The 15,623-nt window shown below is 41.1% G+C and overlaps 1 pseudogene across 1 annotated transcript; it reads left to right on the forward strand.

Annotated features, from left to right (window-relative positions):
- The first annotated feature begins 1,065 nt into the window (after window positions 1-1,065).
- On the forward strand, window positions 1,066-9,915 carry LOC146578377 (uncharacterized; annotated as a pseudogene). The gene is made up of 8 exons (XR_014891330.1): window positions 1,066-1,176; window positions 3,123-3,470; window positions 3,837-4,172; window positions 4,256-4,364; window positions 5,737-6,060; window positions 6,737-7,052; window positions 7,781-8,089; window positions 9,824-9,915. The product of XR_014891330.1 is annotated as an uncharacterized LOC146578377 (transcript).
- Window positions 9,916-15,623: the final 5,708 nt, after the last annotated feature.

The raw sequence follows: 15,623 nt of genomic DNA on the forward strand, positions 1-15,623 counted from the left end.
GAATAAATCCAGCTTTGTCTTTTTCCATTCTAGCTAAAGTTTGGGACAAACTGCGTCTCTTCTCAGCTCAATACCAAACGCATAATATTTTCTCTGAATGAGGGACCATTCCATTTTTAAGGAGCCGTTGGCAACTCTACTAACCAACCTTATGAATAAAATAAAGTTCACTATCAGTAACATCATAGCAACTGAACAGCTGTACAGAAACTCCTTCATGCTAGCTCGGGCAGTATGAGTTATTGCAACTGACAGTAAAAAGTCAGCACAACAAAAATAAACTACACCTAAACTTGGTTTATATCTGACCCAGATAGACTGCAGGTCATAACTTCTTACCTGAAGTTCAGTTCACCTGACACTCGGACTGGCGGCTGCCTCGGGTCTCTCCTCCTCCTGCCTCCCCTTCCCTCATCCACCTGCTGGCCTCTGTGGAAGCCCCGCCATAGCCACCACCAAACAACTGAGTTATTTTTACACATCGACCTGCATCTGGCCAATCCACCATCTCTCATTGTTCATGCCCTTACAAAATAAAATAAAAAAAATAAGTCACCGGGCATATGCCCGGTATGCCCGATGGCCAGTCCAGCTATGCAACCAAATCTGCAGCTCCATACAGCAATGTTACGACTCAGATGATATCTTATAACTCATAACTCTTATGTTAGCTCCCCTCAGTAGCATACTGTCTGAAATATTCGAGGGCTCCAATAATTCTTTAAGTGTTATTTTTTCCTTGGGATTCTAATTTCACCGAAGTTTACTAAACTCAACAAACTTAATATTACTTACCGGGACATTTATTCTGTCCTCATTTTCTTTCACCGAAAAATTGTTTCCAGCAGTGCCGTCTTTCGTGCTTGGCTCTCCTACCTTTGCTAACGTGATGCGCATAGCGCAGAAGCCGATGCTGCATTCACTTACACTCGGATATCTGAGCTTCACCGTGAAAACATAATCGGACATTTGATATTTGATTGAATTGTATTGTTTTGCCTTTGGGGTGGCACCTGGGGTGGCCAGTCTGGTTGGGGGGGTGGCCTGTGCCCCCCCAGGCCACCCCGCTGGACACGCCATTGTGTGGGAGCTCTGCTTCTTCCAGGCTTACCGGACTTTGTGGCTGCTGTGGTTTATAAAGGAGGATGAAGATGTTGCTGTTTCTCCTCCTGAGCGGTAAGAAACTCTCTGAGCTCCGTTTACCTGTTTAACCTGCACTCAGTCACAGCACAGCGCCACAAATTCACTCATTCCCGGAAAACAGCGAGTGTGTGAACGATGTCTGAGAGGCCTAGGACCAACAGACTGCGGGCTTTCAGGTGAAAGTTTCTAGCAAGAGACACTAACTAACCACAGTAGCTATGTGCTACAGTAGCTCAGTGTGCGTGGGCGACGCTGATATGAGACATGAGTGCAGGGCTGATAAGCGTTAAGTCGCATGTGATTATTAATGTTTGGAGAAAACGACACGAGGTCAGTGTGTTGCTGTCGGTCATCAGAAAGCAAACACCTCTTTTCTTCTCTGCTCTGCTGTGTGGTTTTCCTGCGATCTAAAACTATTTTACAAATGCGGACAAACCTGAAAAAATACTGATTACACAATATATTAAAAACCTAAATGCATGTGAGGAACCGTGGAGTCATTTTTGACCAGGACATGTCCTTCAACGCACATATTAAACAAATATGTAAGACTGCTTTCTTCCATTTGCGCAACATCTCTAAAATTAGAAATATCCTGTCTCAGAGTGACGCTGAAAAACTAGTTCATGCATTTATTACTTCCAGGTTGGACTGTTCATTATTATCAGGATGTCCAAAAACCTCACTGAAAAGCCTTCAGCTGATCCAAAATGCTGCAGCAAGAGTCCTGACAGGGACTAGAAAGAGAGAGCAGATTTCTCCTGTTTTGGCTTCCCTTCATTGGCTTCCTGTTAAATCCAGAATTGAATTCAAAATCCTGCTCCTCACATACAAGGTCTTAAATAATCAGGCCCCATCTTATCTTAATGACCTTGTAGTACCATATCACCCTATTAGAGCACTTTGCTCTCGCTCTGCAGGCCTACTTGTTGTTCCTAGAGTATTTAAAAGTAGAATGGGAGGGAGAGCCTTCAGTTTTCAGGCCCCTCTTCTGTGGAACCAGCTTCCAGTTTGGATTCGGGAGACAGACACTATCTCTACTTTTAAGATTAGGCTTAAAACTTTCCTTTTTGCTAAAGCATATAGTTAGGGCTGGACCAGGTGACCCTGAATCCTCCCTTAGTTATGCTGCAATAGATGTAGGCTGCCGGGGGATTCCCATGATGCATTGAGTGTTTCCTTTCCAGTCACCTTTCTCACTCACTATGTGTTAATAGACCTCTCTGCATTGAATCTGTAGCGACTTCCTCAGTCGCTAGAGGCCGGGGACTGAGCCTGCCTATTTGCCTGATGCGCTGTCAACTTTACGCAATAATGCGAGAGGTGGAATTGCTTACTTGTTTATTAAAGTGCTTGAAAAGTTTACAGAGCAATAAAACATCACAGGCTCTAACGCAACAATTAAGGGGAAACTCGTTGTGCTGCGGTCAACAAAAACTACGGCTACCCAGCCCTCTGTCAAAATCAAACCAGTGAAAGACAGACTGACAACGCTCTCTTAATGCCACCGCTAGCACCCATGTGACTCCCATTACACATCACCATAGCAACCAAACAAATGAAAACCCAGTGATCATCAAAAATTCAATACATTTAGTTATGGCTCCTACAGAATCAAATCTGTTATATGATTGTTGGGTTTTTCTCTGTATCTACTGTACAATATGAAGCACCTTGAGGCAACTTTTGTTGTGATTTGGTGCTATATAAATAAAATTGAACTGAATTGAATGTGCACCAATGGCCTGATACTCACAGATTATATCAATTTCTAATTATGTTTGAATTAACAAATTTCTAGTTATTTACAAATTGAAACAATAAAGGGCAATTAAGTTCTAGATTTTATTTATGTTTTGGTCATTTGTGTGTTTGTACATCTGGTTTCCGACTATAATGTCACTTTTCATTCATCATTTAAACTCTGGGTCAAACCCACAACATGTATTTGATTTGAGTTTCTCTTTGTGTGTCCTCAGTTTCCCAGCATGCTCTGGCTGTGGTGGTGGAGGTGAATGAGGGGGAAAGGTCTGTCCTGCTGCCCTGTCTATTCTCAGGTATTACACCTGAGGACACCACAGTGATGTGGACTTGCAGTGACCTCGATCCCAAATCTGTACATCAACGACGAGAAGGAGGAGACGATGGTAGAGGACAAAACCAGCGTTACAGCAGACGCACATCAATGAATCGTTACGCTTTCATCATTAAAGACTTCAGCCTCACTCTGAGGAAACCCACAAAGACTGACAGCGGCAACTACACCTGCTCCATCAGTGCTGGAGGGAAAGAACGGAGACTCAGAGACATCCAGCTGCAGGTCAAAGGTCAGCAACAAGCCCAACACCTGCCATAATTACAGGTCAATACTCTAGTCAAAGGTCAGAGGTCAAACTGACGCAAATTAATTCCGAAAGTCTTGTAAAAATACAGATGAAACCCGCAGCATTATTTAGAACAGATGTAACCTCAGAGGAAACACGAACAACAAAGCAGGAGATGACTGCAGAGAACTGCTGCAGCCTCTGGAAAATGTGACAGACTCATGTCAGCTCGTGTGCAGAGGGCTGTGTTTACCACACACATTTCTGTAAATATGTAAATAAATGACATTCTATGCATCACCCAGCACAAAACACTCAGAGGAATTTTGCTGCTTCTATGCTTTATGTTGTGGTTTCTTGTCCTCTCAGACCAGCAGGTGGAGGTGAAGGTGAGGGAAGGGTCACAGTCTGTCATCCTGCCCTGCAACACAACAACATCTGACCTGCCTGAGGACACCACAGTGGAGTGGACTCGCTCTGACCTCGGACTCATCACAGTCCATGAGTATTCTAACAGAAATGATGACCTTATGACTCAGGACGAAGTTTACAGGGACCGAACGAAGATGAATGAAGACCTGCTGAGAACTGGGGACCTCAGTCTGACCCTGAAACACCCCAAAGTGAAAGACACGGGACGATACATCTGCACCATCTACAGGGACAAAGACATCCTGAGACAGAAAGTAGTGCTGCAGGTCAAAGGTCAGTGCTGTAAGTTGAGGTCAGAGGTCAGTTTTCTAGATACAGGTCACAGGTCAGAAATCTTTTTTTATGCTTCTCCACAGAACCATTTCCATCCTGGTCCAAAGTTTTAGTGGGTCTCCTGGTTCTCCTGGTTGTTCTTGGGGTTTCTGGAGGTCTTTTTTTTTCATTTGCGGCAGTATTTCATGTCAGGTGAGTTTCTTCTACTACACTACCCATAATGCCGAGCGTTAGCAGGTGTCTGCACATTTTTCAAACCTCTTTTCCCCACTCTGCGACACACCTGCCGGGGATCAAACACTGGTTTGTGGCTCTATAAAAAGGAACTCCGTAAACCTTTGACATCTGACAAAAAGTCAGAGCACTCTTGAGACAACCATTCATTTAGTGTTAATGGTGATAACTTCATCAATTTCTTCACAAATACAATTTTAACCATTAGAGAAAGAATTACCCACAAGATCAAGGTGGCACGGAGGGAGGTTAGCCAAGTATCGGAGCTGCAGAAAGGTGCTACAAGAAGGTGCCTAAGAAGTCCAGCAAGCTGTCGATGTCTGAGGCCTTACAAACTGCCAACCAAATACGCACAGACTTGACCAACTGCCAAAAAATGTAGTCAGATGATAACAAATTGAGAAGGTCCTACCAGTGGCTGGACAAAGCTGGACTGAAAGACAGCACAGAGGCACTAATCATGGCAGCACAAGAACAAGCTCTGAGCACAAGATCCATAGAGGCTGGAGTCCATCATACCAGGCAAGACCCCAGGTGCAGGCTGTGTAAAGATGCCCCAGAGACAATCCAGCCATAACAGCAGGGTGCAAGATGCTAGCAGGCAAGGCATACATGGAACGCCATAACCAGGTGGCCGGCATAGTGTACAGGAACATCTGTGCCGAGTATAACCTGGAAGTCCCGAGGTCAAAATTCTCCTAGGGTGGTGGAGAATGACCGAGCTAAGATCCTGTGGGACTTACCAACTGGATATAGTGGTGATAGACAAACAGAAGAAGACGGCTGTAGTGATAGATGTAGCTGTACCGAGCAAGCTCAGGGTACGCAGTGTTATTGTATATGCATGTTTCTGCTTTAATCTGCTGATGCTGCTTTGGGCTTGGTGGAATTTAAACACAACAACATTGCTGGCAGAGGTAATGTGATTTCACTATAGTGTAAATTGCATAAACCAGCACATCAAGCAGGAAGTCTAGATTGATTCTCTCTTTAACAAAACCTAAACTCTGATCCAATTCAAAGCTTAGACAGAGCTGAGTGGATTCGACATGTTCTCATTGCCTTGAAGCCTTCTGAATGTCTTCCTTTCTGATGAAAACCCAGAAGTCCTGAGTAGTTTTTCAGGGATGGTATTCATCAGCCCCAGGCTGAGGCTCAGTCTGTCTGTTCTTCTTCATCCAACATGTCTGCAGCACTTTACAGGACGCTGCAGACTAGTTACCAAAGAACGAGTCAGGAACAAACTGAGACACAATCTGACTGAGACTAGAAGACAAGGAGGGACAGGGAGGTCATGTGACCATCCTGTTGTGCTTTGTTGTTCCCTCAGGTTACAAGGTGGTGGTGGTTTCAGGGGAGGAGTCTGTCCGGCTGCCATGCAAAACTACGGTCAGATTACCCAACGATGCTAAAGTGGAGTGGACGGACAATTCCATTTCCAACAGGAAGGTCCACGTGTCTGACCAGGTTGGAGAACAGGACGAGGTTTACAAAGACCGAACAGAGATGAAGAGGAACCTGCTGAAACCTGGAGACTTCAGTCTGACCCTGAAATACCCCACAGACAAAGACACACACATCTACACCTGCTCGATCTACAGCCACGAAGGAAATCGTCCAATCATGAGCAAGAAAGTGGAGCTCATTGTCAAAGGTTAGTCGTGTGTTTATATTCAGAACTCACATATATTTCATATAATCCACATCTGTGACCTTTTAAACACGAATTTCATTTTATATATGTATATGTATGTACATATGTGTTTGTGTGTAATATAAAAATAGATCTCCATGGTAACTGAACACATCAGCTGGTCTGCAGCAGGTCATGTTCAGAGTTTGAGGCTCAAAGTGTCCCATTTTCACTGATTGTTTCCCGACGACATGCTTCACGTGTGATATGGATCCTCTGCTGAAGGAATCTGCTTTCTATCCACAACCTGTTGATCCGTGTCTGACTAACAGCAGCGCAGGAAGCCCTGCAGTTACAGAGAAACTGTCTGAGTCGCATTGTTGCTGCAGTTTACCTGCAACTGCTGTGAAGAAAAACAGGCTTTAGATTTTGTTGATCCAGTTAAAACAAAGAAAGTATGGATATGTCGACCTTGTTTCATAGGACACCTCTGTGATAATAAGTGCAGTATCATTGTCTTTCAAAGACTGCAAATAAAGCTTTTATTCTAAAATGACACTGAGTTCATTAGGAACCAGCTCTGCTGCTGATTGGACATCAAAGGCAGCTTCAGGGGAATCAGTCAAACATGTTTTAACTACAAATATTTAACTTCAGTGCAAAACTTATTGTGCTCAGTGCTCTGTTGTTGTTTCAGTCCCCCAGGTGGAGGTGGTGGATTCAGGTGTAGAGTCGGTCCAGCTGCCCTGCAAAGCCACAGTTAATCTGCCTGAAGACGCTAAAGTGGAGTGGACGGACAGTTCACATATGGCAGAACAGACCTGGCAACCTTGAAGAACAGTTTGTGTTTTACAAAGATCGAACAGAGATGAAAAACAACCCGCTGACAACTGGAGACCTCAGTCTGACCCTGACATACCCCACTGACTGGGATGGAAAGACCTACACCTGCACCGTCTACAACGGACAGGGAAACACCCTGATGAAGAAACAGGTGGAGCTTAAAGTTAGAGGTCAGATAATACTTTGTTTTTCACATGTGATGTACATAATATGGACATATCACCCTTTTAACACTAATGTATCGCCATACTTTATCCTCCTGGTGAGTTAGGAAAGATCGAGCTTACTGATCGGCAACAGTTTGGAAATCGATCAGCATGAAGCTGAAGGAGAAACTGTCAGAGCAAAATCTTAAAGTGAACTCTGAAGCTGATCTGCAGACATCCCAGGGAGGTTGTACAACAATAAATACAACAATAATCTAGACAAGGACGCCCAACACAAAGAAACTCTACTTGGAAATCTTTCTTAAGTGAATCTGTTTCTGCTTTCTCGTTATTACATTGGAGAAGATTCTCAGCAATCCTACTTTTAATGGTCTAAGCATCAATTCCACATCTTTAACTTAACTTCAAAAAAAGAGATGTACAACTGAATGTCATCTGCATTGTGTAACAAGTAATGTCAAAGTGCCGGAAATCTGGTGAAGCGGGAACGTATATAACAGAAATAGTATGAGTCTCCAAAACTGAACCTTTTGGCACACCATAGGCATGATAAGCAGAAGAGGACCTGTGCATCCACGTAATCATCAGCTGTGAACAACAGAACAAAACACTGAGACATGGACAGGCAGTAAAGTCCAAGCTTCATTAATCTCATATGAGAGGGAAGAATTAAAGTGTCAACTCAAAGAGAAATTTTCCCTCACAGCTTATGTTGTTTGTTGTCCTCTCAGTCTGTCAGGTGCAGGTGGAGAAGGGGGCGGAGTCTGTCCAGCTGCCCTTTCAAACCAAGAAAGACCTTCCTGCAGATGCTAAAGTGGTGTGGTGGGACATTCATGACAGGAAGGTCCACGTGTTTTCAGACCAGGCTGGAGAACAGGACCAGGTTTACAGGGACCGAACAGAGATGAATAACAACCCGCTGAAAACTGGAGACCTCAGTCTGACCCTGAAACACCCCACAGAGAGAGACAGTGGGACATACAGATGTAAAGTCTACGGGAGAACCAGCAGATACAAAAAAGTGCAGCTCAGAGTCAAAGGTTTGTTTGTTTGTTTCTTGTATAGCTGTACTTGTACTGTATAGCTCTGTGTAAATAATCATTCTGTACATTCAATAATCTTTAATCCTACAACTGTTTGCAACTTGCATAGTTCCCATTTCTGTATAGCTGTATATCCCAGATTTCTGTAAAGTTATTTATTTCATATTCTGTATAGTTTTTCATATTTATATCCTGTACATAGTGTTAAGGTTCAAATATTGAGGAAGGAGAGTACAAACCACCATTGGTCCAGAAGATCTTGGTCAAACAATTGATTTTAATGAATACACACGTGTGGGAAGACACTCTGTACGCAGACAGCAAGTGGTCTTCGACTTAATCAAAGCATACACAGATTTTTATAGCATCAGGGTTTGATTTACTGACGCCCCTTCATGCGTCACAGATACATTTTATACATAGATTTATACAAGATGATCTTCTGGCTTTTACCCCAGAAGATCATCTTCTATTTTCATGGCTGGCCCTTCCTGTCTACCTTTCAGTTCTTGTCTTGTTCCTCTTTCTTGCCGAGACAACAAGGAACGGTTCCTCTTTTACCGAGACACTTTTGCAGTTACAGCCAGACATGAGTAACCTCTCTCTCCTCTAAATAAATCTAACTCATGTGTGTGTGTCACGACCTCACATGCTCTTTCTCAATTCACCTGTTGCACTTCTGACCTTTCACCAGGACAGAGGCTCACTGAGACTATGTGTATGTCTTCTACTAAATAAATGTTTTAACCAAGAACCTCTACTAAAACCTTAATATAAAATGATCTGATATATAAGTGTTTTGTAAGCATGTATTGCAATTCCTTCTATTTTTTTTTCTCCCCCCCTTTCTCACTGTCCCTCTCCCCTTCTGTTTTTCCCTTCCTTCCTCTTTCTTTCTCCCTTTCCTATCTCTCACTCATGTCTGTCCCGTCTGTAACATCTGAAAATAAAATATAATAAATAATAAAAACAAAGATCGACCAAATGGACCAATACGGCAATGCCACGATGATCCATTTGGCAAAGTAAATCCATTGGGTATCCTTGTTGGTCTTCAGACAACAATTCTGATGGCTAAAGAACCAAATGGGACAGGCGAAAAAAATAAATAAATAAATAAAAAAAATAAATAAACTGTGTCTCTGTGTGCTGAACATCTAGGATTGAGTCAGGCTGTGTCAGCTGAAGCTGTTATTTGTATACAGGGGTGGGTTTTTATAATCGATTTCTCGATTAATATCGTTTCTGGCTTGGATAACGTAAAATCGATTCATTAAAATCCTGAATCAATTTTTTAATATAAATTTATTTTGCCCGAAATGCCAGAATCTCAGGTGAAATCTCACAAAATTTCAACAACCACCAAACAGCTAAGACAGTAAATGAGAGCAGGAACATGGACTCTGCACAAAGACTTAAACACACAGCGCGACCCGCGGATCAGAATCAGTTAGATGTCGCCTTTCTCACGGTCGGGGCTGAAAGCCGACAGCTGGCTGATTCTGATCTGTCGGCGGGTCCGTGCTTTGTGTTCACGCCCTTTATGTGCTGATTCTAAAGCAGATTCGGGACCTTGTGAATCGGAATTGAATCGATTCTAGAAATCAGTGACGATACCCAGCCCTACTATATAGAAAGGCCCGAGGATCACTGGAGAGACCCCAAACTTCCTCAGTTGTCAAAGATTATATTTGTGCTTGTGTGTCTGACTGTCTTGTGTCTCCTCTGCAGGGAGAGTTCAGGTCCAGGATCAAACTGGGGACATCAGGAACAGAAGCAGCTCCATTGATCCGACTCCTCTGATGGCTGATCAATCAGTTTGATCTGTGTGTTCTTTGATTATTGATCAGTGATGTCAGAGTGGAGTCAGTGTGATGTTGTTGTTGTGTGTTTGAGACTTTTAGTGTCCATGAAGGTCTCTGCTGCCGTAGATCCTCTGAACTGTGACAGAGGTCTCACTCTGGAGGAAACTCTCAGCACTTTCCAGCAGCTCCTCCATCATGGAGGACGTTCCCTCACTGTAACAGGTGGAGGAGAGGAAGCACAGGTGGATCCTCTGAGGAAGAGGAGCGTTCCTACAAACCACATGATCACATCAACACAGTCGTTATCTATAAAGTCAAATTGTTGGGTTTTCAGAATCAGAAAGTTGCCTTTTACCTCTTATGTCACCATAGTAACTGACTGAAAACATCAATTTCTGTTATTATTATTATTTATATTTTTTGTTATTTTCAAACATGTAAATAATTATGATCCAGAGAAGTCTGAAGTGAACTAAACACAAACATGTGTGTTACGAAAAACAAAGAGAAAAGTTTATGTCTCTTATTTATTATTTATTTTGGTCAAACTTGCTTCGGAGGCTAACAGCAGCAGCAACTACTTTTTCTCTCGTAGTCGTGGCTTTTATGGTGGTGCTGTTGTTTATTTCATGCAGTTTGGTACATCCAAATTGTGGGATGTGGATAAAAGAATGAATGTATTTCATCAGTTTCATGGTGTTATAGTGTGATGATATCTGTGCTTCTTTATGTACTATGGAGCTTTTGTTTTCTCCTCATACTGACTCCCTTTTGGGGGATCATTATGAGTCGAAATTCAAGATTTGTCAAGATTATAAAAGTCTCTGTATCCAGGTCCTACAAATGCATACACGCATCAATATTACCTTCAGACACAATGAAATTATTTTCATTAAAACTCCTGTTTTGCGGATTCATTTGCAGTGTTTTGTTTTTGTATAAATTAAAAGTTATATTAAAATGTTAAACAGAAATAAGAATGCCTGCATTTGTAACAGAACAAATACACAGCATTAGGCAATTATAAGGCTTCTCATAAAAAAACACAATGCAAAAGGGTTTATCAACACACAAAGCACTCGTATTTGCCAGGTAAGACTAAAATATGAGGCCACGAATGATAATAAAGAGCCACTGGGAGACAAAAGAGCCGGTGTTCCAGATTTGCTCGTCTTTGGGAGCCGTGGGACAGAAAACAGGCGAGCTTCTCATCACTAACACATATGCCGGTGTTGTGCCAAAAAGTGATTGTCTGCCAGAAACTGATTGCCGTCCGCGGGAGCGCGCGCAGCTGCTTAAAGCTGCAGCGCCCGGATTACTTGCGTTGCCAGCTACTTCCGTGCAACTGATATAACGTGGGGGGAACCCAAACACATTTATGCCTTTGTTATTAGGCAAAGGTATGCATTTATGGAGCTTTAACGTTTCTTGAAACCGAATTATGACGCTATCAGAAGGTTGCTTTCAGTGTGTAGCGCAGTCACGAATGACTACACGGAATAATTAATGCCTACAGGTTTAGTATGTCTACTCTCGTTGTTCATATTTGTTATAAGACTGTCGAATAGTAGTTAAAACAATAAAGACCTATTGTGCCAGTATCACCATGACTCTTTCTTGTTTGTGCAGAATAACGACTGAGAACATGGCATTTTAGCGCTACCAAAAAGTGATTGTGGCCTATAACTTGTGATATATTATATCCCAAAAACTCTTCAAGAACTGCTGAATAACTTGTACAGGAACAATAAAACAATAAATAAAACTGACAATATGCCATTTTCAAGCTGCCAAAAAGTGATTGTGGCCTATAAATTGTCACTGAAAATATATTTCTGCTTCAAACTTGTTGGGTATCATCCAAAAGGATGATATGTGGCACATCATATCCCAAACAGTCTCTAAGAAATGCTGAATAACTTTTAAAGGATCATTAATACCTATAATGTGCCATTTTAAGCCTGCCAAAAAGTGATTGCCACCTAAATCTTGTCACTGAAACAATGTTTCTGCTTCAAACTTGGTGGATGTCATTCAGAAGGGTCCTATGTGACATATTATATCTCAAACACTATCCAAGAGCTGCTGAATAACTTTTAAAAGAACATTAATACCGATAATATGTCATTTTCAACCTGTGCATAAAACGTCAAATTTCAAAAATGTTGTAATTTAAAAATAACCCAAAAAAAGGATAATGGCCAAATGGAAACAGGTGGAAGGAGAGCTGCTTAAACACATTAGGAACACCAAGTAATAGGAAAGACAAAACAAACGGTAATAAAAATGTCATTCCAATACAGCAATTATTAATTGAAACGAAAACCAAAAACAAATAACAATTAAATCCAATTAAAGAAGAAACCACCAGTTAAAATAAACCAACAAATAGACCAGAAACAGGGGGTATAGCGGAAGCTCAACACCAATTAACCATGGAACAACAATATTAATTCTTTGCATACAGTAACTATGGTAACATGTTAGGAAACACAAAATAATTGAATAATCCTACAAACAAATTGCAATCAAAGCTGAACTCTAATGTTGTGAACAACACAGAAACACACACAGCAACACAAACATAAATTAATGAATTACTAAACAAATAAACAACCAATAAATATTATAGGAGACAACGATACAAAACAAGAAACATTTCAAAAACGTTGAAAAATTGACAGCGACCCTCTGACCAGCATGCTTCACAAACAAATGTTTTTTTTTTGGTCTTGCAGGGCTTCTTGGCACAGCTCCTGTGGTACCACCGTGGGTAAATCTTGCAGCCAGTATGAATTAGACAAAACAAGGTAACATGAATATTTTGTTAAAAGTGTTATACAAATAAGTATGTAAATAACAATCTTGCAAAATACTCAGTCCACCATTCATTACAACTTCTGAATGACATGCAGCAAGTTTGAAGCAGAAATAGTATTTCATTAACAAGATATAGGCCACAATCGCTTTTTGGCAGGTTGAAAATGACATATTATTATATTAATGTTCTTTTAAAAGTTTTTCAGCAGTTCTTGGAGAGTATTTGAGATATAATGTGTCACATAGGACCCTTCTGAATGACATCCACCAAGTTTGAAGCAGAAATATTGTTTCAGTGACAAGTTATAGGCCACAATCACTTTTTGGCAGCTTGAAAATGGCATATTGTCAGTTTTATTGTTCCTGTACAAGTTATTCAGCAGCTCTTGGAGGCTGTTTGGGATATAATATATCACATGTAACCCTTCTGGAATATATCCAACAAGTTTGAAGCCGAAATATTGTTTCAGTGACAAGTTATAGGCCACAATCACTTTTTGGTAGCGCTAAAATGCCATGTTCTCAGTCGTTATTCTGAACAAACAAGAAAGAGTCATGGTGATACTGGCACAATAGGTCTTTATTGTTTTAACTACTATTCGACAGTCTTATAACAAATATGAACAACGAGAGTAGACATACTAAACCTGTAGGCATTAATTATTCCATCGTGATGCGTGTAGTCATTCGTGACTGCGCTACACACTGAAAGCAACCTTCTGATAAGCGTCATAATTCGGTTACAAGAAACGTTAAAGCTCCATAAATATGGAACGCCAGGACTGCCATAATGAATTAATTAAATACACCATTAAATAATTAATTAAATGTGGCAATAATTAATTAAAATTGGAATTAATTAATTAAATAAATAGTTATGACACATGTAATTAATTAATTATTGACACATTTAATTAATTATTTATGTATTTCACATTTTAATTAATTATTGACACATTTAATTAATTATTGACACATTTAATTAATTATTTAATGATATATTTATTTATTTCATTTTGGCAGTCCTGGCGCCTGGCTCTCGTCAGCCTCACCCATCAAACTCAGGGGGCGGGGTTAACGCTGCCCATGCAGCTTCTCTAACATTTGATTGGTTGCCGTGCAAAGTAAGTCAAAACAGGTCGATCCTAGATAATCGATTGCTTGTGTAGACTTGGGGCAGCCAGTTATCCCAGAATGCAGATCAAATCACAGGCAGCAATGGTGGTGGTGTAGTTTTTCTGTCACCAGCTACACTTTTAACAGTGTTTTAGCCGCGAATGTCGCGACGTATGTCTGGTCAGGTTGTCAACATAGAACATGTTTGCAAAAGTGCTCAGATGTTTTCAGAGATTTCACTAGCTCTGCTAACAGTTAGCATGCAGAGTGCACCGAGGGGGTACATTAACCGGTTTGTTTACATATTCCACTCTCCGTGTTCCACATGTTGCATTCGCAGATTCTCATTTTCACCGAACGATCGTCTCTTTCCGCCTGGTCTTGTGTCTCTGTGCTTCTGTAACATAAAGAACGAGCTGACATTTTTCTCACGAAACCAGCGATCAGCTTAACAGACCCTCAGTTTACCTGCATGCATCCTCCTCCTCATCTGTCAGCTGTTTAACACCTGCTGCTAATTCAAGAAACACGCCTAGTTACCTGGTGATAGTCACAGTTTAACTGGGCAGCCGGTGCTCGATATAACGCAATGTCAGCGCATTTTTCTGCACAAGATAAGTAAATATAGTGTTTTCCCCGAGCGCAGAGCTGCTGGAGCTTGTTTCCTTACAGAGCACTTTATAGGCGAACCATCATCAGCGGCTGATGTCCAATCACCGGCACACAGCTTTGAAACCTCACCTTAGTTTTAGCTCTCAGTGGTTAAACGCTGGACTTCATTCACTCAGGTTCTGTCTGTCGGGTCACGTTTACTTCGCTGTTTTATTTACAACTGAGCAAATCGGTTTGGCTGAGGTTAAAGTTACGTTTCATAACTGCATAGTTTCACAGACGTTTAATGGTTCACTGGCACATGTGTTAGACTGAACTATCATCTAAATATCATCTGTTTTTTAATAGTTATTCAACTGTATTCTAAGCACCAGCTGTCTGTTAGAATGTGATTTTTTTTCTCTCTCTGTTGGCAGAGGTATAAAAATGCGCAGGAAAATCTGACATGCATGGCGAACTTCACCGACGATATTTAGGGAGGAATAAACACACATCAAACATAAATGAACCATTTGCCTGTCTCCATAATTGAGAGCATTTTCTCTTCTTATCTCAACACTCTCTCTCTCTCTCTCTCTTTTTTTTTGCTTTTTCGGTCATGTTATGTTTACCTGTCAAAGGCTTGTTACAAACTATGAAACACATGGTGCAGACTTCTGGATGTTAGAAGAAAACTAATACTGCTCATGAATGAGACTAAAGGCAGGAAGGTGTCCTTTAAAACTAAACATGTTAATAGGACCTCCCTGTTTATATCATAGTTTATGATATAGCACGTGTATTTCAGTAATAGCCTGCTGAGGCCACTATACGTTTGTTTATATCTAATCTTCCTTTTCAAACATTTAAACAGCAGCGAGTCTGCAGCTGAGGGAATACAAATTCAAATTGTCGGAACAGGTTTGCTCGTTTCTTGGATTCATTTGGTGATTTATTAAATGTATAACTGTTATTCTAATCTGCTGCTGGGTCTCTTACACTTTTCTTTATGCTGTATATTTTCACGTCTCTGGAATAGTTGGCAGTTAGATAGTCAGCTGGGAAACTTTGTGTTAACTCGTGGAGCTGAGGATATCGTGGATATGCTGACCTCGCTGCGTGGTGTACAGAGCGAGGTCAGCATGATTAATATTCACAATAAAAATATTAGCCGAACATCATGAAGTCTGTATGTGTTT

This window comes from Mchenga conophoros, linkage group LG3 (assembly GCF_057382185.1).
Source record: "Mchenga conophoros isolate Kocher_MC1m ecotype Shallow Benthic linkage group LG3, M_conophoros_male_GT1.1, whole genome shotgun sequence".
In the NCBI taxonomy this organism is placed as follows: domain Eukaryota; kingdom Metazoa; phylum Chordata; class Actinopteri; order Cichliformes; family Cichlidae; genus Mchenga; species Mchenga conophoros.